At 39.1% G+C, this 27,341-nt stretch overlaps 1 protein-coding gene across 4 annotated transcripts in view; it reads right to left on the reverse strand.

Moving 5' to 3' along the window:
* CDKAL1 (CDK5 regulatory subunit associated protein 1 like 1) overlaps positions 1-27,341 on the reverse strand; it is a 628,254-nt gene that overhangs the window by 456,177 nt on the left and 144,736 nt on the right. The window lies entirely within an intron of this gene.

Consider the following 27,341-nt stretch of genomic DNA (forward strand, 5'->3'; position numbering starts at 1 on the left):
GCCATGCCGGCTCCCCACAATAGTGAGTGGTTGAGCAGCCTTATGCATATCATGGAGAGAAAAGAATGTGCACCTCGAAAACAACAGTAAAAAAGCTTCTCAAAACAATTGGGTGAAGTTTAAGGGGAAACAGAAGTTGGGGGAAGGGGGAATGGAGGCAGAGAAAACTTCGGGAGTTATACCATGGACAAAGACAAGGAGGAAGAAAGAAAGGAGAAAATATCTCATTATAGAAAGAATTTCTGTATAAGGGAGACTAATAGAATGTACATTGCAGAAGGAGCCTTAAGAAAGAGGATGGATAGTATTTAATTTAGTGGACAATGGAGAAATCTCTTAAGGAGGTGGGGAAATTAGTTGAATACCCTTGGCAAAGGGATGTGAAGACCTAAATGCATGTGGAAGAGGAGAGAGGAGGAAGAGAAGAGAAGAGAAGAGAAGAGAAGAGAAGAGAAGAGAAGAGAAGAGAAGAGAAGAGAAGAGAAGAGAAGAGAAGAGAAGAGAAGAGAAGAGAGAAAAGAAAGAGAGAGAGGAAGACAGGGGAGAGGAAGAGGTAGGGGGGGCGAAGAGGGAGGGGAGAGAGAGGGAGGAGGAGATGATTAAAGAAAAGGAGATTAGTTCTTTTGCTAAAATTTACTTGGGAAACCCCAAGGAAGAATCAAAGGTGATGCTAAGGTTTTGAGTTTAAGGCAGGGGTTAGCAAACATCTATATATACAAAAGGCTAAGCAACCTTCCAACCGGTAGCTATGATGCCCAATATGAGCGTCTGACCACCAGGGGGCAGACGCTCAAGCAGGAGCTGCCAAGCTGCAGTGACTTGGCAGCAGCGGTTCTCAGGTGATGCACCTCAGAACCAGAGAGGAGGGAGCCTGATTCTGGAGGGCATCACCTGAGAACCTCCCTCGCACAATCCAGGACCCCTTGGGGGATATCAGAGAGCCAGTTTCAACCCATCCCCACAGGCCAGGCCAAGGGACCCCACCTGCTGGAGGGATCCCCACTCACTCTGCAGACACCGAGGAGGGAAGGCGCGAGGTTGGCTCCAGGGCATGTCCGGCCCTTATCACCCAGTCCCACCCTGTCGGCCACCTTGTAAATAATTTCCTTTCAATGTGCACGAATCTGTGCACCAGGGCACTAGTTTTCTATAAAAGGCAGAGAGTAAATACTTTTTAGGCTTTGCTGGTCATAAGTCTCTATTGCAACTCAATTCTGCCCCATTAGAGCAAAAGCAGCCATACACTATACTTAAATAAATGGGTATGTCTGTGTTCCAATAAAACTTCATTTCAAAAACAAGCAGAAGATAACATTTGGCCCAAAAGCAAGAGTTTGCTGAAGCCTAGCCTAAGAAATAAAAATGCAGCCATTTGCTGTCAGGAGAAGCTGGCTGAGAATTGGAATAGAAGGTAAGAAACTCACATGGGACACACTAAATCTGAGGATCCACTAATGCCTATCAAGTCTCTGGAAATGCAAGTCACCTGGCTGGGAGTGAAACTTGGGGTAGATTTTAGATGATTCCAACGTCGGAATCCATTTGAGTAGCGAGCTTTAAGGTTGTTTAGAAAGGTGGAACATTTCTATAAGATAAAAATATTGGTGTGGAAAACAAAAAAGAGGTAACATCACCACCAACAATAATATGGTACCAACAATAATCATGGTTAGCATTTATATGGCACTTCGTCAAGGTAACCATTATGTAGTTAGGTATGTACCACATATGAAAACAGTATAGCCAATATATAACACCCTAGGAAAATGTTCTGGTGATAGTATAAACATCAGACCAGGCATGAAACAGTCCAAGGATGATTTTAAGGAAGTAAGCAGAACAGCAGAAATAAAGAGGAAAAGTTCAAAACAGAGATGCTTGACTAAGAAATTTATTTAAAATATTATTCATGCTTTTACTAAATTCGGCTTTAAAATGAGAAAGTAGACCAGACTAAGCCAAAATTCACACCCTAGTTACAAAATCTTAATGCCACACTTTATGTGACCCAATAAAGTAGCAAAAGCTTTAAGGCAATTTCTCAGAGTATTTTTGCTCTAAACATTCCTTTCTTACATCCTATTCTTTTTGCTTAGTGAGTTCTGTTCAACAGTTAATAAAAGCCTAAAAAAAATCTTTAGAAATGTATCCAGCACAGGCATATTTATAAAAGCTTTATCTTTCAAAATATGAATGTTGATAAAAATAATATCTTGAGAAATTTTTAAATAGTATGAATTTCCTTGTCTTCATTTTAGATAGCCTTGACATGCTAATTAAAATGAAAATTGAATGTAAAGTTCATTCAAAATAATCATGAATATTTTCTTGAAACATATTTCTAAATTAAAAGACATAGCCTTGTCTAGAGCATTAACTTGAGCAATATAGAAAACATAAAGACATCTCCCCCTCTTTTCTGCCAAGCACCAAATGCAAATAATGATTTGTACAGAATCTTAAAATTCACAGTATCATAGAAAACACATAAAGATGACAATATCATTCCTTATTTAACAAATGAGAAATTAAGATTCGAGAAGATGCAATGATCAAAACCCAAAGTTCCACACTTTGTGGAATTAGTGCTGGAGCTAGGATGAGTCCCCAGTATCTACAGGGCCCTTGAGTATTACATTTTTATTATATTTCACAACATATATCAAATGAGTTTGATTGTGTAATAAACACTGGAACAAACATTTCTTGATGAAAACAGCATAGACATTTACAAATGTTATAATATATTAAAGGTCTTCAAAGTAGAAACAAAATTTAATATTTGACAGTCTTGTTTTCCTATGTCTTGTGAACAAAATAATAGTCTACTAGAAAAAGAAGAAATTCGTACATATATATAGAAAAACCTAGTGCTCTACACTATGCATGTAGCAGGGAGGGAGAAAATGTTGCTTCTCCGTGTTCATTTCTCTTATTCTTTATTTCTTTCCTGCAAATTGATATTTAATTTACATAAAATATTATTATGTGTCTTCAACCAAAATTTGCATTCATGAAGGTGTTTTAAAATATATATCTGCTTTTTAATTTCTAAATGTATATTAATAAAAACTTCCTCACAACACCACCACAAAGGGTCAAATCAGTCTGCTGCCATACAAAGCAAGCAGAGTATTAACTACTCTGCATGTGATTACTGTTTACATTCAAATATTCAAGTGAGAGGATACCTACTTATAGTGTTTATTTGTGCGTAGGCATGTAGCCATGTGAAATGCATAAAAACAACTTGGCAAATAATGCAAGAGAAAACAACTAAGGATCTGGGACGGTGATATACTTCAAAAACTATGATGCCCTTCCTAAACTCTGGAGCAACCAGCCAAGGAGGACATAGCTTGTCGTGGCAACACAACTCTGTCCTGCTACGACTACTGTCAGGGCTAATGACTTAGGCAGGGAGCTGCCAAACATTGAAAATAAAGTCACTATAAGACTTGATGGGATTTATTAATCTGAAAAAAATAATCCAAGCAGATATATTCAGATGTGTAACTGGGGATGTCTAGGGACATTCAAATCCAAAGCACTAGAGCACAATATAATCTCAGACTCACAAGACTGAATATTCTTTTAACCAACAAAACTAAAACATATTGCACATTTTATGTCCCATGAGGAGAAAGAATGTAGTCATCATTGCACCTAGAAAAGAGGAGTCCAAAGTACAGATAAGAACCACTTAAGAAATTCCCATTTGATTCCAAGGTTCAATAGGTTTCCGTTATTGTGCTTACTGCCAATACAAGTTCTTGGCTACACCTATAAAAATCACTGTCTATTAGAAAGTCAATAATTCAGCATTTTGTTTTTTCATTGTCATTCATTCACTCACCACATGCCAGACACACACACACACCCGCACATACAAAATAAAAAGAGTCACTGATCTCAAGGAGTTCACAGTCCAGTGAGAAATGGAAGATATGGGCCTTAGAACCAAGGTTTTTACATAAAGGGGAAGAATAGAGATCTGGAGGTAATAAAGGATGCTGAGAACAGCCCTGTGGGAGAACCAGCATGCACTACTATAAAGAGACCCAAGGGTACATGATTATGAAGGTGAGATGGCTTTCTCTGATAGCAGGGCTGTGTAACCCTGATGCCAGAAGCGGTCCCTAAGGAACCAGATCAGGGTCACAGGAGAGGATGAGCAAGGGAGACCAGAATAGTCATCATTATCCTGCTCCGCTCCCCTATTGCATCCTGTCCCTGTGCTTTCATCTGCTTTATGGACCAAGAGCCTATGAATGGTTTTGTTTGAAGAAAGGATTCTGTGACTTTAAGAAGAAAAAACAACAACTGAGAATAGGACATACAGACCTTTTTCTCCCAGTTTCATTGGGGTATAAACGACAAGGGTGTAGACTTCTGTGAAGAGGTTAAGGATTTAAGGAAAGTTGGTTCACTTTGGAAAGGGAATTTCAATGAGAAGTATAAAAAAGTTTTTAAAAGAAGCTACAGGGAATATAAGTGATGACGGAAAGGGGTGAGACCAAAGACATGAGGTATGGCAGTACCTCCTACAGAAATCTCAAAATGGGGGACTGGTGCCTGCATGCTCGTTAGAAAGTAAGGAACAGCAAAAAGCACCAGGTAGGCCTAACTAGCCTCATGGCTTTAAAGGGAACCAAGTGCAGAGAATTTTGATTCTTCTCTTTCTTTTGTGTCAGCTATTCTCAACATGTTATTTAACATTTTAACTCAATCTACTGCCACCATTTCTAACTGTTATGCAATAAATCTATAAAAATATCTGGAATAAATGATGACAATCACCAACTTCACAAATTCATTTATAAAATATTCTGTGCCTATTATGTGTACAATATTTACTTAGAGGCCTATCAAATATAAAGAGGACTTTGTGTTTCAAGGAATACACATGAAGCTGAAAAAGCTAAGAAAATAAATATGCAATTTGAAGAGAAGCATAAATATACACTGTAAGTAAATGGTTAGTTCCTTAATAAGTAAAAGTAATTTTACAGACTAGTGGATACCAAACTCTTTATCAAGGCACCCACCAGTAAAAAAAGAGGGTAATGTACTCAAATACAAAAACATATACAATTATATGTAACTCATACTCATATATTGTATACATTATAAAGCATACCTTAATATTAACGTTTTTAAATAAAATATTGCAAAAGAAAATAAGTGCTCTGAGTTCAAATAGGGAGGAAACCACTACAGACTCTAATGAATGATTAGTAGAATCTTCTGTTCTCACTGAAAGGCACCAGAATATGCCACCCTAAAATACACCACTTTGCCATAAAGATTATTTTGAGCTGAAAGCATTTTAGAAACAGCAGACTCAACTCAGGGGGAAAAAGCTCTCTCCCCTCTGCTATCTGGCTAAAAGCAGGACACAAATTTCCATTTGGAAAGTTACCTCCCTCTCCAGTACCAGAAAGACAACTACTCCAGAGACAACTCTGATCTGTGTAGCAAACCCTACTACACAACCGTTATTTACCATGTACGTCCTAATCACCTTCCCATAACTCACCCCTGCCCAAGAATCCCAAACTCTTTCCTTTGTCTAAAGCAGCGGTTCTCAACCTGTGGGTCGCGACCCCTTTGGCAGTCAAACAACCCTTTCACAGGGGTCGCCTAAGACCATCCTGCATATCAGATATTTACATTATGATTCATAACAGTAGCAACATTACAGTTATGAAGTAGCAACGAAAATAATTTTATGGTTGGGTCACAACATGAGGAACTGTATTTAAAGGGCCAGAAGGTTGAGAACCACTAGTCTAAAGTCTTCTCTACTCTTTATCCCCTTTATTAAAATGGTGTATGATTTCCAAATTCTAATTGCCTACTGGAGTCACATTTCTTTGTGAACTCCCATGCTTACTTCAATCTGTGTGTTGTTTTTTCTGTTTTCCTATCATCCGTGTTTTATCAGTTTGATTCCCAGGCCCCAATTGTTGAACCTAAGAGGTTGTTTTTTTCCTCTCCCTTATATCATGAAGTATAAGGTTCACTGGTATTTTTATGTCACTTCCAGATCCAAGGCAAAGTAAGATGAGTAAAAATTAGTGAAAAGCAGACCCTGTACATTTGATAACTCACTACATTTAAAACTGCATTGAAGACTCGCACAGCACATAGCATTTGAATCAATCATTTCCTTCTTGTTAAAGTAAAACACCCCTTCCTTAAAAGGATTAACATAAAAATTAACCTAAAGTTATGAGATATACATCACTATTATAAAGAATATCCCTATAAAATGTAAAGCAAAAATCTGTAATTAGTTCACCTCCCCTAAGATCACTATCCTGATACTCTACGTTAGGAGATAATAACCTCAACAGAGCAAGGAACAAAGAGTGGAAGGAAAAAGAAATGAAGGGGGGGGGGAGGAAATTCAAGAGTATATCAGTATATCAGACCTTAATAAAGTGACATTAAGAAGAGACAACCTGATCAGCTGTTACATTTATGCAATTCACCATCCAATTTGCACATCTCATTATACTTTACTCTAATTATCACATGCACCAAGAAACACTAAAATTAAATTACAACATGAATCTATGTTATGATTTGAGGAACAAATGAGGAAAATTTACTGTTCGGTTTTGAACTAAAAAATGAATTAAAGAGAAAAACATTCTGAAGGAAAATGCATACTTGGGCTCTATCCTGAATAAAATTTGAGCTGGAGTACTGTTAGATCCCAACCTGATTTCTGGTGGGAGACCCAGACAAATTTAGAATTCAGAATTAGCTAAATAGTCTGAATAAAGAGTTGTTTTAAATAAAATTTTTTAGTGTTTTACATCTTTTTCAAAGTCACTTTCCCAAAGAGACATTAATTAATATAAAAACTGATCTCTTGGAGCGGGTAACAGAAAAGCACTTTGTTATTTAAAAAAAAAATACAGTAAGAAGTGCCAAGCAAAAGACATTCAGAACTGGGAAAGGTAAGAGTCTGCAAGGGTAATCTCCTTGGCTAATTTACATGATCATGCAATTGTCAGCTAGAGGACAGAGAGGCAACAAGAACAGATTCATTTCCTTCAAAGCTGCCATAACGGGGTTTCAGCAAGCACTAACTCCTATGTGATCAAGAGGTTTCATAGGAGGAGCAAGGACAGAGAATATCTGTATTTTAGGGCAGTATAAAACACTCATGTTTAATATACTCTTGTTGAATCACTGTCCCAAATTACCTCTACTGTTCTTATGCCACTGGCTGTTAATACTGCAGTTCTTTCAATAGACATCTCTTCCCTATCAGAAGATAAGCTTCTTGAGGACAATGCCTAGATATGATTCACTTTATAAACCAAAATTAATTTCAGATTATAACAAAGAATAAGAAATCATTTATTTGAGCAAAAGAAGTGCAGCCCAGGAGACACAGATTCAGGTAGCAAACTAAATTGTGCTCTGCTGAGACAAAAGGGAGGTCACTTTTAATAGCGAAAGTTCCCACTTAAGTTCCCAATATTGTCTGTTTTATGTAAATGAGGTATCCAAAATCATCACTTCTGATTGACCCAAATCACACATTCCTGATTGGCCAGCATTATGGATCCTGATTGGTAGTTATGGAGTAGTTCTGATTTGATGGAGCAAGTACCATTGGCTGAAAAACAAAAGTTGGAACTCCCTTATAATAGTACTCAGAAGGCTTAAAAGAGCAGGGCATAGCATGGGAAGCAGACAGTTCAGTCTAAGGTTCTTACCAATAAACAAAAGTACGTGAGAAGCCCCTGTCAGCAAATGGTTGTTAGGTTCTTATTATTTATAAAATGTGGGCCCTTCTTGACCATGGGGAATCCACCTCAGCAGATAAATTCCTTCTCAAAGTGCTCAACAAATCAATCTTTCTTCTCAGGGTCCACATATCTCAGGGCACATTAAAAAATATATATAAAGAAACTTAATAAATGAAACAAAAGCCAATACCAGAACATAACATCAATCATTACAGTTGTGATTAAAAGCCATGCTTTTGTCTCTTAAAATGTAATAAGGAATCATTAAACAGGAATCTATCTCGTCCATCAACAGAATTCTAGATAACCAATCAGAGGAGCTATATTTGATTGGTGTCAACACCATTTATTTATATTTAAATTTTATGGTAAGTCATCACAAGATTTTTACTCTCACAAATCATATAGACAATTTTTAAGGCCCTGGCCAGTTTGTCTCAGTGGATAGAGTCCCGGCCTATAGACTGAAGGGTCCCAGTCAAGGTTTGATTCCAGTCAAGGGCACATGCCCAGGTTGTAGGCTCCACTGGGGATCGTGCAGGAGGCAGCCGATCAATGATTCTTTTCATCATTGATGTTTCTATCTCTCTCTCCCTCTCCCTTCCTCTCTGAAATCAATAAAAATATATATTTTTTAAAAAGAATTACTATCGTAGTCTTTATTATTTTCTTAGTGTTTAAAAAAACATAATTTTCCTCTCACCTCTCTCCTTCACCCCTCTAGCACTTCTTCCTAAAAACAAAGTCTATGTCCATTTTGTCAGAAACGTAATAGAGCTGTTGGTTATAATTAATCTGACCTCTGATCAAAAAGGTATTTATCATAAATGCAACATTAAACTTCCCAAGGGCAAAAAAATTTTTTTGCAACAGCAATAAACAGCTGATCACAGACAAATCTTGGAACTACTGTTCACTCCTAGTTCCAAAAAGAAAAGCAATTTCAGTGAAACACATTGCCCTCTATTCTTCTATGAAAATGCCCTAATGCCAACATAAATGGACAAAATAGAAACCATTTGGGGGAAGGACTGTTTCTATTGTTTGCAATGGCAGCCAAAAAATAAACTTCATTACATTAACATCAACCGCATTAGCATCTATTCAAGTTATCAACTGAAACAACCAAGCAAATGACACAATTTAGTAACAAAACTTAAACAAACCATAATATATCATAATATACAACAAAAAAGAGGATTTCTACCTTATTACCGTTGTCTATTATGAAGAAGAAATTAAAGCTAAGCAGAGTCGTATGAAAAGGAACTATGAGCTCCCATATTAAAGAAAAACCTGCTTAAAATGCCTCATCTATGTTCACTGTTGTCATCATAAGGTACAGCAACAACAAAAAAACTGTAGGTATACATGAAAAACAATACGTAGGACTGCCACAATTAAGAAATTTTTATATAATAAACTAATAATTATTTAACAGTCACTATGAAACAATATGAAATACCTGGGGTCAAAAATTATATATACTTAGGCTGAAGAGAAAAAACTTGGTTGGCTTTAACTACATAATCCCATATAATTATCCATTTCACTTCATCTGTACAAAGCATGTTTTTCTCAGGATGGTTTTTTAATTATTAAGACTACCCCATATCTGTGGTTAATTTAAAAGCTCCATTTCCTTCTAAAGATTTTTGTCTGAATTCTACTAAAATTAATCTATCAATTAGTCCTTTAAGTAACGATATATGTTATTAATGCTCACAAGTGCACACACACACACACACACACACACAGAGAAAATCAACTTTATTAGGTTGATGTTACCATTTTAATCTCAGAACTAATTAACAAAGTACTACATATCTATATATTTGTCAATATATTTTTATTGATTTCAGAGTGAAAGGGAGTGGGGGAAAGAGATAGAAACATCAATGATGAGAGAGAATCATTGATTAGCTGCCTCATGCACACTTCACACTAGGGATCAAGCCCACAACCCAGGCATATGCACTGACCAGGAATCAAACCGTGACTTCTGAGCCACATTGGCTGGGCTTTCGCTATATTTTTATATATTAAAAAATGGCAACTGTATGTTCACAGAAATAACATAAAATTCCTAATTTGAAGCTAGAAACAAAAGAAATGGGACCTGAAAGAAATAAGAGAATTAAATTCAGAATTGCTGCAGAAAAATTGCTATGGAGGAACAAGTTATAAGTGGAGCCATGGCAGCTGCTGTTATCAGTGCTTTAATTAAAATTTTAAAATAAGATGTGTGAATGTACTACCTTCTCAGTCCTTCTAAAACATAAAGTCAAATTATGTAGTTTGATCCCAGTAGAGGGGTGAGAAGACTAAGTGAACAGAAACACATATTTCTGTTTCTTCCCCAAAATCCACAGAGAACACAAATATACATGTAAATGAGTAAATCCAGAGGATTGATGGAAAACTAGGAGAGGGACCATGAGCAACCCAAATCATGGAGAAATTTGCGTAAAAAGGAAAAGTGACTTTTCTATAGAAAACCCAATCAATCACAGATGAAAGGAGCTGAGAAAAGCTGACCTACATAATCAAAGATGGACAATGATTTGACTCTCCTTGCCCTCAGAGCAGTTGGCTTACTGAGTTATCTATAAGTTAAAGCCACAGTACACTTCAAATATAAAAGTAGGAGGTCTTGTAAATGGGCCTGTAAGCAAATAGTCAAGCAGAGCAGTGCCACCAAATGACAAAGCACCACAGGGTCCCAAAATCCGCACACTTCAAAGACCAGCAACTCCCCTATTCCCAAAAGAAATCCATTTCTCAGCCAATTGTAATCTTGTGGTCCTTTTTATCACTCCTTAAGCAAACAACTAGTCAAAGCTCCTAAAACAGAACCACATTTAGACGTAATAAACTGAAAAAGAAAAGCCAAATGATCATCTCAATCATCTCAATAGAAACAGAAAAGGCATTTGACAAAATTCAACATCTATTCATGAAAAAACTCTCAGCAAACTAAAATTATAGAACTTCTTCAAACCCACAAAGAAATGTGTAATAAAACTACAGCTAATATCATGTTTTTCTCCCTAAAATGAGGAACAAGGGAAGGATGTCCACCCTCATCACTTTTATTCAAAATTGTCCTAGAGGCCTTAGCTAGTGCAATAAGGAAAGAAAAGGTATATAGTTGGAACAAAAAGAAATTAAAAGGGTTTCTTCACAAATAAAATCATTGAGCATATATAAAATCCTAAAGAAATTTAATAAAAAGCTATTACTGATAAGTTAATTTAGCAAGACAACAGGATGCAAGAGAAAGTGACAAATATTGAAGATAGGCAAAGACTCCCTCTATAAGAGGAGTTCCTGAGGAAGAAAAAAGTACCCTAAAGCAGTGATTTTAAACCTTTTTCATCTCATGGCACACATAAACTAATTACTAAAATTCTGCAGCACACCAAAAAATATATTTTTGTCATATAATTTTGACTCATTCGCACCAGGTAGCCATCATGGTGTTGGCTAAAGTCATTTTTTTATTTGGCAATGTAAGGCAAAAGAGGTCAGTGCCCCTAAATAGACCATATAAATAGCCTGGTATTGCTTGTTCTAAAAATTCTTGTGACACACCTGTTGAAAAATCACTGTCCTAAAACAATGGAACAGGACAAACCACTAAAAATTATAATTCAAGCAAACTGACAAATCTTTTTAAATATCTGACTATATATTAAAAGATTATACTATGTATGATTATTGCCCCAGAACAATCAACACCAAGACACATTGTAATAAAATTGTTGAACTCTAAGGAACAAGAAAAAATTCCTTTGGTCAGCTAGACAAAATGAACACATGACTTATAAGGGGAGAAAACTATCCTGTCACCAGAATTAAAGAAAATGTGACCCAAGGATTTTATATCCATAAAAACTAACTTTCAAGTATAAAGGGCACTAACTATGAAGATGACACAACTATGGGGCTGTTGTTCCCAGAAGCCCTGCCTAAGGAACCTAGTAAGAATGGCTTCAACATCAAAAGTAAATAGAAGGCTATCCTATCTAATAATAGAGAAACACGGTAATTAGCCATACCTCCGCTACCCTTCCCATTGGCTAATCAGGGCGATATGCAAATTAACTGCCAAACAAGATGGCGGCAGGCAGCCAGGCAGCTTGAAACTAACAGGAGGCTTGCTTGCTCCAGTGACAGAGGAAGCCAATGTTCCCCACCTGCCTTGCCGGCCTCTGAGCTTGCAGTTTGAAACATTGTTACAAATATAGAAGCTAAACAAAACCCCAGAAACCTGCTTTCAGACAGGCGGGATCTCAGAGCTGGAGTTGAAACAGTGTTTCGATTATAGAACCCAAACAAACCAGATACCTGCTTTCAGCAGCCAAGGCCTCAGAGCTGGAGCCAAGCCTCAGAGCTAAAGCTGGCCCAGAATTTACAAAAAAGAAAAAAAGGACAGGTTGGGAGCTTCAGTCACCCGCCAGCCTGAAAACGGCCCTCAGCCCCTCACCCAGACTGGCCAGGCACCCCAGTGGGGACCCCCACCCTGAAGGGGGTGTGACCAGATGCAAACAGCCATCAGCCCCTCACCCAGGCTGGCCAGGCACCCAAGCGGGACCCCCACCCTGATCCAGGACACCCTTCAGGGCAAACCAGCTGGCCCCCACCCGTGCACCAGGCCTCTATCCTATATAGTAAAAGCGTAATATGCCTCCCAGGACCGGGATCAGCATAGCCACGAGGGCTCCCGGCACAGGGATTAGCGTGATAGTGGGCAGCGCCCAAACGCCCTGATCGCCCTGCAGCTCCGTGTGTGACAGGGGGCGGGGCCACAACCTCCCTATCCACCCTGCTCTGTTCGTGACAGGGGAAGGCGCCCCAACCCCCTGATCAGCCCTGCTCTGTGCCTGATAGGGGGGAGATCCCCAACCCCCTGATCGCCCTGCGGCTGTGTGACAGGGTGCGGCGCCCCAACCGCCCCCCACGGGCCCTGCTCTGTGTGTGACGGGGTAGAGCCATAACCTCCCCATTGGCCCTGCCCTGAGTGTGACAGGGTGGGGCGCCCCAACCCCCTGATCCGCCCTGCTCTGTGTGTGACAGGGGGCGGTGCCCCAACTCCCCTATCGGCCCTACTCTGTGAGTGACAGGGGGGAGCTCCTCAACCCCCTGATCGGCCCTGCTCTGTGCGTGACAGGGGGGAGTTCCCCAACCCCCTGATGGGCCCTGCTCTGTGCATGACAGGGGGGAGCTCCCCAACCCCCTGATCGACCCAGCTCTGTGCGTGTCAGGGTACAGAGCCCCAACCCCCCTGATGGGCCCTGCTCTGTGAGTGATGGGGGCAGCGCCCCAACCCGCTGATTGGCCCTGCTCTGTGCGTGACAGGGGGTGGCGCCGAAACCTCCCCATCGACCCTGCTTTGTGCATGACAGGGGGCGGTGCCCCAACACCCCAATCAGCCCTGCTCTGAGCCCGACCAGGGGCTGCACCTAGGGATTGGGCCTGACCTCTGCCACCTGGGAGCAGGCCTAAGCCAGCAGGTCGTTATCTCCCGAGGGGTCCCAGACTGCGAGAGGGCACAGGCCGGGCTGAGGGACCCCTCCTCCCCCCCCCCCGAGTGCACAAATTTTTGTGCACCGGGCCTCTAGTTTACATAATATATGTAAACCAGTAAATATGTAGTTATTTGTGAGATTGAATACCATTATAAAGGAGAAACTGAGTATGTACTGGCTCTTTGATTTGACAACATAAAATACAGAACTCCCATTAAAAATATTTGGGAGGAGAATGGGGATAGTATTTGTAAAAAAAAAATGTTTACTTTTTTGGTAATCATGATTGGTGGTGAATGTACATGTCTTATTATTATTCCAAAAATACTGTACATGTAAAGTGGAATAAAGCTAATAAGGACTATGGGATAATTCTAATTCTATCTTCCCCTAGGTTCTTGAGAACTAGGATTCTTGGTGAAGTACCCAGATGTGAACATGAAATGCCATTTCCCTTTTTTTAAAATCTTTACTGTTGGAGGTATTACATATGTCCTCCTTTTTCCCCCCAATGATTCCTTATAGCCCACCCCCAACCCCCACATACACACTCCCCAAGCCTTTACCACACTATTGTCTGTGTCCCTGGGTTATGCATATATGCATAGAAGTTCTTTGGTTGATCTCTTCCCACCCACCCATCCACCCCCACCTTCCCTCTGAAACAAAACTTCTTAGGAAATGGCTAATACCAAGTCTGGGGCAGGAAATGCAGAGGATGAACTTAGAACACCTTATGCCACCTGAGAGTAACAAAGCTATCAAAGAGTAACAGAGTCATGTCAAAAAGAATTCAGAAGCCAGCCTGAAGGAGTCCACAATAACCAGAAACAGGCGATTTGAACTTGGATAAGAACTTGCAATTGACTGAAGTCCAAGTATGTTTAAATTAATGAGCTTCTAATCATATTTTTTAAAATATTTTTAATCCTCACACAAGGATACATTTTTATTGATTCAGAGAGAGAGGAAGGGAGAGAGATAGGAAAAAAAACATCTATGTAAGACAGAAACATCAATTGGTTGCCTCCAGTACACACCTGGACCAGGAATGAAGCCGGAACCTAGGTATGTACCCTGACTGGGAACTGATCCAACAACCTTTCAGTGCATGGGATGATGCTCCAACCAACTAAGCCACACTGGCCAGGCCTAATCATGTGTGTGGGGGGTTTTTGTTGTTGTTGTTTTAAAAAAAGAGGTTCTCAGTAACCTTCTGAGAATGACAGGAAAATAATTGCTTATTTTAGGAACTGGGTAAATAAAAGAATTTAAAATTTATTCTGCCTTTCTCTATGAACTCTACCAATGAGTTGCTAGCAGATGAAGGGAAACATCTCCTTATAAAATTATTACAGCTAATTTATGACAATAAGATGATAAAACTGAATATCACCATTGTCCAAACTCTACAGAATTAGTAAATCTGGGCATTAAGCATCAATGGCTGGTAGCATCATAAAACAAGAAACAACCACTCATTATGAGCCTTTTGATAAAGGATGCAATACAATACAACACAACACAACACAAAGTTCTGACAAGGCTTTTTGGTAGCTGTCAATCTGTAGGGAAAACAGAAGACAGAGGAACACATTGAACTGCAGCAAAATCTAGACTACAGAGAGCCCACAGGTTAAAAGGCCCAGGTTCTTCAACATGTAAATCACAAGGAAAAGAAAGAGATGGAGGGGGAAGAGCTACAGGGTAAGAGAGATTTAAAATACAAATCAGGTTTTTTTTAAATGGGCAAGATTTGGCTTTATTTGTCTAAGAACAAACCTAGGGTAATAAAGCCATAAGGGAACATAAATAAGTGATTCTTATAAAACTCAAGACAGTGGTGGAAGTGAAGAGAGAGCTGTGATGGTGATGGGGACCATAAAGGGGTCTCCAAAGTGGCTAAGAAACATTTTATTTCTTGAACTGGGTGGCAGTTACAAAGGTGCTTGACTTAAAATAGCTCACTCACATACATTTTTCTATTATTTTTAATTTTTTACTGTATTTTACAAAAAAAGGAGTTAAAAGTAAATATCTTCATAAAAAATACCCTACAACTAAATAACCAGAGATTTCCCAGTAAACAAAAAGGGGAAGAGAAGTAAAACTGTGGTAGCCATCACTTTAAGTCTTTTGACACCTCCGTATATATCTCAGAACCCACATGAAAGTGGTTTTAGCCCATGGTATATAAATAGGATGTCACAGTTAGCTGGAAGAACCCCAATGAATGATTGTATAATCAAAACTGTATTCTGTCCTCTGACCATCCCTGTCTGAACGAACTAGAATGACAATGAAAAGAATAATTCAGAACTATTATTGAAGAGATTTCAAAAGGAGCATCACAAAAGAGCTCATTTGTTTGCTATATTTTATGGCAATTAATTAAACTTAACACCTATACCATTAAAAGGGCGGAATGGAAAATGAAAAGCATGAAGAGTGCCTGGAACACGCCCCTGCCTGCTCCCCTTCTGTGTGTGTAGGGGCAACTTCCCTTGTCCTTTCTGAGAACACAAGTGTATTAAAAGGCAGGCTGGTCCAAGAAGGAAAACCCTACACTGACTGCCCAGAGACCTAGTCTGGTCTTCACTGTGCCATGGATTGGCAGTTAGGTAATCCTTCCTCTCTGAGCCTGAATTTTCTCACATATACATGAAAGTGGTTAAACAAGATGAATTCTGAGGCTTATTCTAACACTGAAAATCTATGTGATAGCAATTATTTGTCCCCATAAGTAGCACTTGCCACCAAAATCCACCCAAGGTTAAGAAGAAATTTATAGCAGCAAATGACATCATTAGAAATTATTTTCTTTTCCAAATAATAACTTTATTTTACATTTTTAATTAGAAAAAAATGTAAAATTTCTTTGAAAACTGCCCCTAAAAGCTGCAATCTATAATTAATTTTAAACACTCAGCCAATACAAGAAGAAACTATCTTTAGTGGATTTCAAAATTAGCAAGTGGAAATATAATAAAGTTCATTTTCAATATTTAAATTCTAGTTCATTCTTTCATATATCCATTTGTAAAACTGTGAAGAGAAAGTTTGTGGTTTTAAAAAGTCAGAATAATACATTAACAGATGGTTTTTAAAAGTTAAAATAATACATTAATAGAAAACAAGCAATACATCAGCTTCTTTTCTTCTTTTTTTTAATCCTCGTCTAAGGATATTTTTGCATTGATTTTTAGAGAGAGTGGAAGAGAGGGAAAGACAGAGAGAAAAGTCAATGTGAGAGAAACACATCGATTGGTTGCCTCCTGCACGCACCCAACAGGGCCAGGGCTGGGGAGGAGCCTGCAACTGAGGTACGTGCCCTTGACTGGAATCGAACCCAGGACCCTTAGGTCTGCAGGCCGACGCTCTATCCACTGAGCCAAACCAGCTAGGGCTCAGCTTCCTTTCTGTCACCTCCAGTTTATAGTGTTCAAAAATTGCAACTGCACACATCAAAATCCTGAATAATGACCAAGTCACTTACATTAAAGCCTCTAATAGAAAAAAATTAACAATAAGTCAAGAACTGAAAGACTCTGTAAGATGAAAGGGGCCTAAGGGGTGGTTCTGAGCAACTGCCCATGTCTTCTAAAGAATAACAAAACTTATGATCATGACAGTAGGACTTTGCTTTTTACACTATTTAGGCCTTTCCAGAGCAACTTTCACACGTATCATAGGCTACCCTGCGATCCGCAGGAAAAACCTATGAGTTAAAGGTGGGATTCTTTCTTTAAAAATAAGGAGGAGGTTCAGAGAAGCAAGCTGGAAAATAGGATACACGAATGAGATTGGTCTCTATCACTTAGCAAAAAGGTATACCTAGAGTATTCCCTTAAAAAACAGAATACATGTAGGAGATCTGTGCCTGCTGACGAAGAATGAGACCTCACTTTAAAATCTGAACCCTAAAAAAGTCTCAACTCGGTTCGCCTTCATTAGAGTGCTAGGCCTAGTGTCGCACACAAGCTGAACTATTACACACTAGAAGGAATAAGTGTACAACTTCTCTCCAGAACTGGAAGCCACTGGATGCTGAAGACAGGTGATGAGGACACTGGAATAAGTGGAACCATCCTCTCTCTCTACTATGTCAGTTAAAAAATAAGAGAACTAAACAAGTCCAAGGTGTAAGATTTCTAAATTTCAAATCATTATACTCAAAGGAGGGGTGGGTGATGTATTCTGATTTATGCCATACAAGGCTCAGTGAAATCAACTCTCCCTATTTACATAAAATATATTTGAGCATAGATTGCTAGACACCATAACAAAAATAATAGCTAAGGAAAAACTATATTTCTTAAGTATTATTTAGAAAATAAACATTTTATATTTCTCCAATATGGCTTCTCCCCATTAAGATTCTCAGCAGATGATCTTGTTTCTTATTCCACTGAAAAATAGAAGAAATCAGAACAGAGCAGCTGTTTCTTTCCACTACCATATCTATCAAACTACCTGCTCTGTATCAACATACAGTCATGCCCTGCATAACGATGAACTGCATGCATGACGGTGGTCCTGTAAAATTATCATGGGACTAAAATATTCCATCACCTGGTGATGGCGTAGCTCAACTACTGCTCACGTGTCTGTGGTGATGCTGGTGTAAACACACCTATGGCTGTCAGCTGTATAAAAGTACTTCACATACCATTATGGAACATACTACTTGATGATAATGAATGACTGCAATGGTTTATATATTTACTATTCTATATTTTTTTATTTTCCCACTGTCTCATTAACTTTTTCAGTTTATTTATTCAAATCTGAATACAAATAGGTTCATAAACTGCAACTAGTCAATATGCTCTTAAGTCTTTTTAATCACTAGGTTCCCATTCTATCTATCTATCTAGCTAGCTAGCTATCTCTCTTCTTAAAAAAAAAAATTTACTTACTGAAGAAACTGAGTTGGTTGTTCTATAAAGTTTCCTAGAATCTGGAATTTGCAAATTACATTCCTATGGTACCATTTACCCTATTTCGCCCCTCACCTATAGTTGTATTATTATTTTAGAATGCACTCTTTCTACTATTAAAAAATATAGTTTGCTGTAAAACCATGTGCCATGTTAGGCCAGCAGCAGCCTCACACCTGTCGTGTTTACTGCATCTCTTGACTGCATCATTTTCTTTTGTGCTTGATTTAATCTCATGTTGTTTTGAACAGCAGCATGCTGTACAGGTGTGTAGCCTGGGAGCAACAGGCTATACCATGCAGCTAGGTGTGTAGTAGGCTATGACATCTAGGTTTGTGTACTAGTAAGTGCACTCAATAATGTTCACACAATGATAAAATTAACTAATGATACATTTCTCAGAACATAGCCACATTGTTAAAATGTGAATAACTGTGCTTGTCTGCCCCCCTGTGAAAACAGATCAACTGCCCTTACTCTCACATAAATCTATTACTTCTGCCTGTGTGCTAGCATCCTGGCCCTCTTGAGTACCCTCCTCCTGTAATAACCCTTTGTAATTACCCTTTCCTTCTACTAAGCAATTTTCCCTCTATAGTGGATCATATCCAATAGCATACAAATATGCAGTGACATCCCATCTTAAAAATACAAAACAAGAACTCTTCTTTGATTCTATACCTTCCCCCACTCTGCTCTAGCTCCATTTCTGCTCCCCTTTATAACAAACCTCCTATAAAATGCAATTTGTACTGTCTCACTTCCTTGCCTCTCATTTTGTTTTAAATCCACTCAAATAAGTTTTATATCCCCTCCTCTTCACTGAAACTGCTCATCAAGAACAACCACGAGTTCCCTCGACAAATGCAATGGATCAATTCTCAGTCTTCATCTGGCTCAGTCTCTGAGCAGCATTTACACAGCTGATTACTCCCTCTTCTTGAAACACATCCTTCCCTTGGCTTCTGAGACAAAACAATCCTGGTTGCTTCTACCTCGACTGAGCCTCCTCCGCTGGCTCCTATTCCTTGGTTTTGTACTTCTCTGTATTCCCTAATTCTGTAAGTGATCCTCATCAGTCCCATGGCTTTATATACCAGGAGGATGACTCACAGCTTCATATCTCAAGCCCTAACTGCATATATACCAAATATCAAGTCAGGTATCCTGCAAACATCTCAAGTTAAGTATGATTCAAACAGAATTTCTGATTTCTTACTCCCATACCCATCCTACACAAAACAAATGGAAGAAAAACTCCTCTATTCTTTCTCATCTCAGATAAATGGTACCAATATATGCCTGATTATCAACCCCTCTTCTAACCAAGCCCTACAAAACAAAAACTAGGAGTACCCTTGATCACTCTTTTTTTTCCTCACATTCCATGTTCAATCTACCAAAATAAAGGGTACTGATTCGGCCTTTAAAACACAATTTAAACCCTTGCTTGTACTTCTGTCCACAGCATAATAATTTTAAGGCTCATCTGCCAGCAGTTCACAAAGTTTTGCACTGGCACAAATGTTACCTTTTCCAAAAGGCTTTCCTTACCATCCTACTCTACTCTTCCTATTATCTTACTAAAATCATGCACTTGGGGGGGTGGGGGGTGGAGAGGGAGGGGGACTTCAGCCCAGCCTGTGCCCTCTCACAAGAGGGCCTAAGCTGGCAGACAGACATCCCCCGAGGGGTCCTTAGCGCTGCCACAGAGGTGGGAGAGGCTCCCACCACTGCCGCTGCACTCGCCAGCCATGAGCCCAGCTTCTGACTGAGCGGGGCTCCCGCTGGTGGGAGTGCACTGACCACCAGAAGGCAGCTCCTGCGTTGAGCATCTGCCCCCTGGGGTCAGTGCACATCATAGCAACCGGTCGTTCTGCCGTTCAGTCAATTTGCATATTAGGGTTTTATTATATAGGATGCCTGCCGTATTTTCTCATCATCAAATCTATTAAAACCTGAAATACAGTCTTCTACTTTCTAATTTTTATTTATTTACTTCCTACTCCCCCTCTACAAAGCTGAGAAACTCTCTTAATCAACAAGGGCTGACCACTGCAAATTTAGATCTTAGGTTTTCCTCTTATTGTCCCTATAGTAGCCAATATGTTTCCCCATCGTAGACTGTATTATATTTATCACTGTTCTCAATTTCTCTTGGTTTATGTGCAGCTCCTCCAACTAGATTCTAAGCAACATGGTGTTTTCACTGTTGATGGCCAACTCAGATCCCTCCTCTCTACCCACCTCTTATATTCTTGCTAGCAGAAACCTGATTTTGTTTGCCATTCATCCTATGAGGCACTATGCTCAGGAAAGAGCCTCTTCACCCCAAAGTCCCAAAGTAGGTAACAAATAGTCTGAGTCAGTTATGATGTCCTCATTCTCCTTGCTAGTGAATAACTTTTAGATCTCAGTTTGGGACCCAATTCTAGTCAATGGTATGTAGCAGACCTTTTGGGAACGGTTCTCCTCCCTACTAAAAAGAGAATTATGAGAATTAGTCCTCTCACTACCAGCTGTCATCATGCCTGCATATCATATCAGAAACTATTGCTACAGCAAGAATGTTGCCAGGAACAAACAGAATTGCAGCATGAAACGGTGGAAGGCCCCTGTGTCATAGAAGACATGCTAAGTCATGAAATTAATTAACCTAAACTGTCCTTGTCCATCTCCAGACCTGTTGTTATGTGAGAGACTAGAGGCCCGGTGCATGGGACTCATGCACTGGTGAGGGGGCATGGCCTGCAGGAATCGGCCCGCTGTGGGAATGCTGCTCATCCCGGTCAGCCGAGTGGCTGTGGACCTTCCCTCTGAGTGGCTGCTCCCGCTGTGGGAGCACAACTCATCCTGGTCAGCAAAATGGTGCTCCCATTGTGGGAGCGCACTGACCACCAGGGAGCAGCTCCTACATTGAGCGTCTGCCCCCTGGTGGTCAGTGTGTGTCATAGCAACTGGTCGACCGGTCGTTCTGCCGTTCAGTCGCTGGGCTTTTATTATATAAGATGATAAAACCCTTATGGTTCAACTAACTTTTGGCTGAGTCTTCTACTACTTATAGCCAAAGGTATCCAAACAGAAATAGCTCCATTCATCAAAACATCCTATATAATAAAAGGCTAATAAGCAAATTGTCCCCTCGACTAGGAGTTCAACCAGGAGTTCAACTGGGAGTTTGACCAGGGGGCAGGGCCAACCAGCCAACCACCCACGGCCCTTTCCCCTGGTCAGCCCCACCCCTGATTGGCCCCAATTGGCCACCCTACCCTGATCAGGGGCAGGGCCGGCCTACCAACTCCCCCCGGCCCCTCCCCCCAGCCAGCCCTGCCTCCGATCAGACCGCCACCCCAATCAGGGGCAGAGTCAGCCAGCCAACCACCCATAGCCCCTCCACAGGCCGCGCCCTTTACTGGACCCCCCACCCTGATTGTGAGCAGGGCCAATCAGCCCACTGCCCAAGGCCCCTCCCCCTGGCCCAATCGGCCCCAATCAGGTGGGCCAGCAGGACCCCACCCATGCACGAATTCATGTACCGAGCCTCTGGTATTAGTATAAATGGTAAAGCCAAACATATTTCCTGCTTCTATTTGAGTCCAGTGTCCATATTATCATTAAACTATACTACCAGAATTTCAACCCACTCTTTTTAATGAATTGCAGGTGGCCTAGGGAATCTATGCTTCTGCATTTTATCTACAAACTTATTAGTCTGACACCATTCCAAATGCCCAATGCCAAAGACACTCATCTTTGGCTAATGGGGTACTAGAAGTATTGGGGAAATGTTATATGCTTATATCTGCAAAATATCTGCCTCTCTTATGATTAATTAACATGCATAATTCAAAACAGAAATACTCTTTTCTACAGTCGTTACATGTACTGAGAACAGAATATCTATTGGTGTCTCACAACTTAACAATTCTTTTTAGCTCCCCTCCTTGTTCAAGTAATTTAAATCACATATAATCTTAATTCTACTAAAAAGCCACACCTCTAAGAGAAAGAGGTATGCCACTAAATTTCCAGGAAAGGACAACCTAAAGAACAAAAGACATTTTCAGAAACCTAAAGGGGAACTCTTTTACAAATAAAGAAGTAAGGGCCACAGAGGTTGAATATTTTATTAGAAATCACACAGTTAGGGCCAGAACAAGAACCAATTCCTAATTCTCTGCTTTCTCTGCAATTTCATAATGCTTCCAGGGTACTTATCAAACATTTACTGAGAATTCTTAGCCAAACAAAAATAATCCATTACTGTATGTTCAAGTAAATCAAAAACCTTTTAGTAAGTTAAGGTGACAGATGCACATTACCTTATATATTGACTTTTTATTTTTTAAGTAAGCTTCACTATGTCCTAGCTATCATTTCTACTTTTCCAGTCAACAAGATTTCATTTTATTTAAATAATTTAAGTATACCGATTGTTATCAGTGCAAACACACTTAAGGGGGAGTGATAGTTCTTATTTTTACATATCTACATTCTACTTTATAAGAACAATGTAGCATATCATATTTATTAAAAACTTGGGCAAAAAAGTTGTCACTTTTTTATTTAAATGTTGTATTTTCTCTAATGAAGCAATTATCATGATAATGTTGACTTCATCCAGCATCCTCTTGGTTATGAACCTAATTATTCTAGGAAGTCTTAGCTTGGAGCTCAGGAAATCAACAATCTTTAAGAAATTTATTTATAAAGGTTAATCACGTGGGATTTAGCAAGTGTTGGTTTAATGTCAACATCTATTTCACTTGAGATGATTAGTCCAAACCAATTGCTATAATTCCACCTCCTATGCCAATATTCAGGAAAGAGTAGTCCAAAGCCAATTTGGATCAATGATACACAAAGAAAGCCTTGCTCAGGTCTTCAAAGAAAGAAAACGCAGTCTCTTTCCAACTATATGTAAACAAGGAAAATATGGACTCAATTGTTGTTCCTGTGCTCATAACCACAGAAAAGAACCAGCTTTAAAGATGAAGCCAAGAGAGGAAAAGAATGAACAAAAAACTGGGTCTCTTATGGCAACACTGAATTCAATCAACCCACTCTGAAGCCTTTTTGGACTTGTGAGAATAATCCACTTCCTTATTGTATAAATGAGCTTCAATTGAGATTTTTGTTACTTGCAGCAAAAAGAATCTTCACTGGTAAAGTAGTAAAATCAAGTCTAAGGGACAACAAGAACCATAAAGGGGAGAGATTATAAACCTTGAGTATTATAAGAAGAAACACTCCAAAGCACTTTCTCTCTCATTAAATGGTTCAATTACCACCCAAGATTCAGGGATTGTCTACAGAGCAAAAGAACCACAAGACTCTCCCTAACTAAGATCTGATTTTGTAAACTACCAGGAGACTAAAGCATTTCTATTTATTTCTTAAAAACAATTATTAAGCCCAATCAATTTAATAATATAAAAACTTTTTTAAAAAATCAGTTACTAGGCACCCAACACACTTCCAGACTCTGTGGACATGACTAAACAAAGCAGAATGCCTGTCCTTGAAGCTACATTGCAATATGGAGAGAAAAATAATTAACAAGTAAGTACATATCTTCCTCCTAGATTTAGTTCTACAGTATAAAAATCATGAAATACCCAAGCAAGTTATATCATGACCAGTATCTGAACATTATGAACAACTAGGGTAGAAACAAACAAGACTTCATGAAATGCTTTCACTCAAGTGAAAACAAAGTTTGAGGCAAGACCTGAGAACATGAAGAAAAACTAATTGTATGCATATATGCATAACCCATGGACACAGCAATTGAGTGGTAAAGGCCTGGGGTGGGGGTTGGGCTAGAAGAGATCAATGGGGGAAGAGAGTGGGTCGGAATGGGACATATGTAATGCTCTCAACAATAAAGATTATAAAAATTTTACAAAAGGAGGAGGAGGAGGAGGAGGAGGAAGAAGAGGAGGAAGAGGAGGAAGAGAAGGAGATGATGATGATCAAATGAAAGAAACTGGACCAAAATTGTAGAAGAGAAAAAAGAAAGGGTACAGAAAAAAAAAAAACAAGATTTTGAAATCATCAGGACACATACACTCAGAATGAAAAATAGGAATTTAAACAGCATCTTTTTCAACTCTTTCTCATTAGAAACAAGACAGAACAAATGGGATGATAAGCCAATTAACAAGGTCTAGACCCCAAAATCTTTTAACACCTCTTTTTTTAAAAACATATCTCAGACTAGAAAAAAACACCAAAGTTCCCAGCCCACATCATATACCAGTAGTCCCTCTAAACCACAGATGACTTTCCAAAACCCACCACACTGTAACCCCTGATCCAGGTTTGAGCTAAATTCAAGTCTCATGAGATGGCCACAAGGGCAAGAAATACTTTTTATGACCTCATATACAAAAGGAGATAAATTCCTGTTGCCTTTTCTGTCTCTTATATGTAATTAATTAGGACTTGTAAAGAGAGGGAAAATTTTTTAAAAGAAAGAAAATATTAAAGTGATAAACACAAAATTTGTATTTAGCATTACAAGTTATCCAAAACTTCAATATTTCCTTAGTAGGAAAGTCTCTGACTAGGTACTATCAGAAAACTGAACTGAATGCCATGGCTTATTTTCCCAGAAGAAATATATAGAATTGCTAAGTAGCTATTGAAGTATTTAACAATTTCAAGTAACAAAGAAAAGTAAATAAGTTACTGGGATAAGTCATAAGCACTTGACTAAATGGCTCACTCTTATAGTATGTAATTTAAATTATTTTAGACACAATCAACAATTACATTTTCAAGTGTTTTCCCTACCCTTATAGTACATTATATATTAAAATGGTTTCAGAATGCACATCACTTCAGGAAAGCCAGAAACTTCGCCTATAGAGAATTTTTAACCCCAAACTGCTTTAAAATGAACATATTAAAAGATCTTTGGTAGGAAGCTTTAAGGTTTTTTTTGTTTGTTTGTTTGTTTAATTTTTAAATATTGAGTTTTTATTTTGTATGAGGCACCATACTGGCCACAGTTAATGCGATTTAAATACAGTACAAATAGTAATTCAATTTTTAAATACTGAGTGTTTATTTTGTATGAGGCACCATACTGGCCACAGTTTATAAACAGAGTGACCATATGTCTTTGTCTATGCCTCTTATGCCAGCATAATTATTATGGGCTCTCTGTCACACTCAAAAGTGTCCCTGGTTAGTCACTGAATTACAGTTACCCCACCAGAGTGAGTAAGCAGACAGGTGCTATGTGGTAGCTAGTTACCATAATGCCAAATACTACTAGATTTCTTTTTTATGTTGTAGATAAGAATAGGCTCCTGCCAGATAAAATGTAAAGACTCAGATGTTATATCAACACGATAAAAGCATTCTGTGATTGCTGAATAATAACTTTAAAAGGGATTTGTTTTCTTAATTCAAACACCCAGTAGTCAAATACTCCATCATTCTGTGCTCCCAGATTAATGGTCGCAACTAACCCAAGCAGATCTCAACAGCCACATGACCAACGAAAGAACCAAAACACTGGGGCCACTTGCCAGACTGTCACAAGAACAAAGGCCTAGCAGGTGGCCATCCACTGCTCCAAATTAAATCATGCTGCACAGAACATTATCTTCATCATTGTATAATGTTGTTTTTGTGTAATGTTACTCCTCATATCCAATTTTCAAAATTAAGACAAAATTGTTTTTAACGACAGGCCAACCACAATAGGAAATAGCACAATGATCCAAATAACATTGTTCAAGACTGAGTGAAAAGGGCCCTTCCCAGGTCACAGAAGTAATCACCGAACCCTACCCACCCGTCACCCCAATATTTGTTCAATGAAGCACTGCAGTATCTGGAACAAATCCTGAGGCCTAGTTAAACACCAGGTGGTATACTAGGGTAATTTTTTTAAGTAACAGATGGCTCAAACTTTTCATCTTTATGACATGCAGCGCAGGACTTATGCAAGTCAAACTGTCTTCCAAGTACTTTATACAAGCAATACAATTACTCATGTGACTCATCGCTTCACATCATAGAGAGCAGCAGGGGAGACAGATGCTGTGCTCCTGGGTTATTTATTACTTTGTACAACAGATAGATAAATGACACATATAAACACAGATATACATATATATTTAAATATAGCTATAGATTTGATGGTATTGTTTCCTCTGTTGTAAAATTAGGGGGCTAAGTTAACTAAGACAAACACTTTGGTTTGAGTAAATAAAAGTAAAATGTTGCAAATCTGAAATAAAGTCAGAGTAAGGAAGAAGGTGTGCCCAGTTTCATTAAAATTTGAAGTGTAGAATATTTAGAAATTTAAAAGTAGAAAATAGACAGAAGCTAGTTGGGTCAGCCTATCAGCATCTGATCACTACCTCAAATTCACACACACACACACACACACACACACACACACACACACACACACACTAATGTAAAGCAAAGGAAGTTAGAATAAGTGATTTTTTCCCCCTTTCCTTCCTATTTTCCCTCATCACACAACCCTCCAGCCAATGTCCAGCAACAAAGAGCCCCACATTAGGTGCAGCTAGTGAGAGAGTGGGTATCACTAGATACAGCAGCACAATTAAGGCAAAGGAAGCCGCACAGGAAGCAGCATGTGGTTTTAGGTAGAGAAAGTCCACCTGTCCCAAATGGCATTTCCTGGCCTTCACCACCTCCTACTGCCCTGTAAAGTGAGGAGCAAATGGGTGGTCAGGGACATGACTTTCCCCACCACATCAGCTTTCTTGTGGCTGATAATTATGGGCATGAGTACCCTCAGGTAAGACTTGCTGCCCTGGAAGAGCTGGTGACAAGATTAAATGTTTGGCAACACCAATAACTGTCTCACCTGTAGATCCAAATTATAAAACAACTCTATGATCACAGACTGTCTTACCCACCACAGGGGACAAAGGGACACAGGTAGCAAATAGAAAAGTAATTCTAAGCTGACTCAAGAAGGAGTGTGCTGCTGAAACAAGTGTACCAAGGAAAATAAACACGATAGATAGATTTTTACTGGAAATTAGATCTGCTCAAAACTTCCACCAGAGTCCTCTGAGATCCATGAAATATATAAAGACTCC

This window comes from Myotis lucifugus, unplaced genomic scaffold (assembly GCF_000147115.1).
Source record: "Myotis lucifugus unplaced genomic scaffold, Myoluc2.0 scaffold_122, whole genome shotgun sequence".
Classification (NCBI taxonomy): Eukaryota; Metazoa; Chordata; class Mammalia; order Chiroptera; family Vespertilionidae; genus Myotis; species Myotis lucifugus.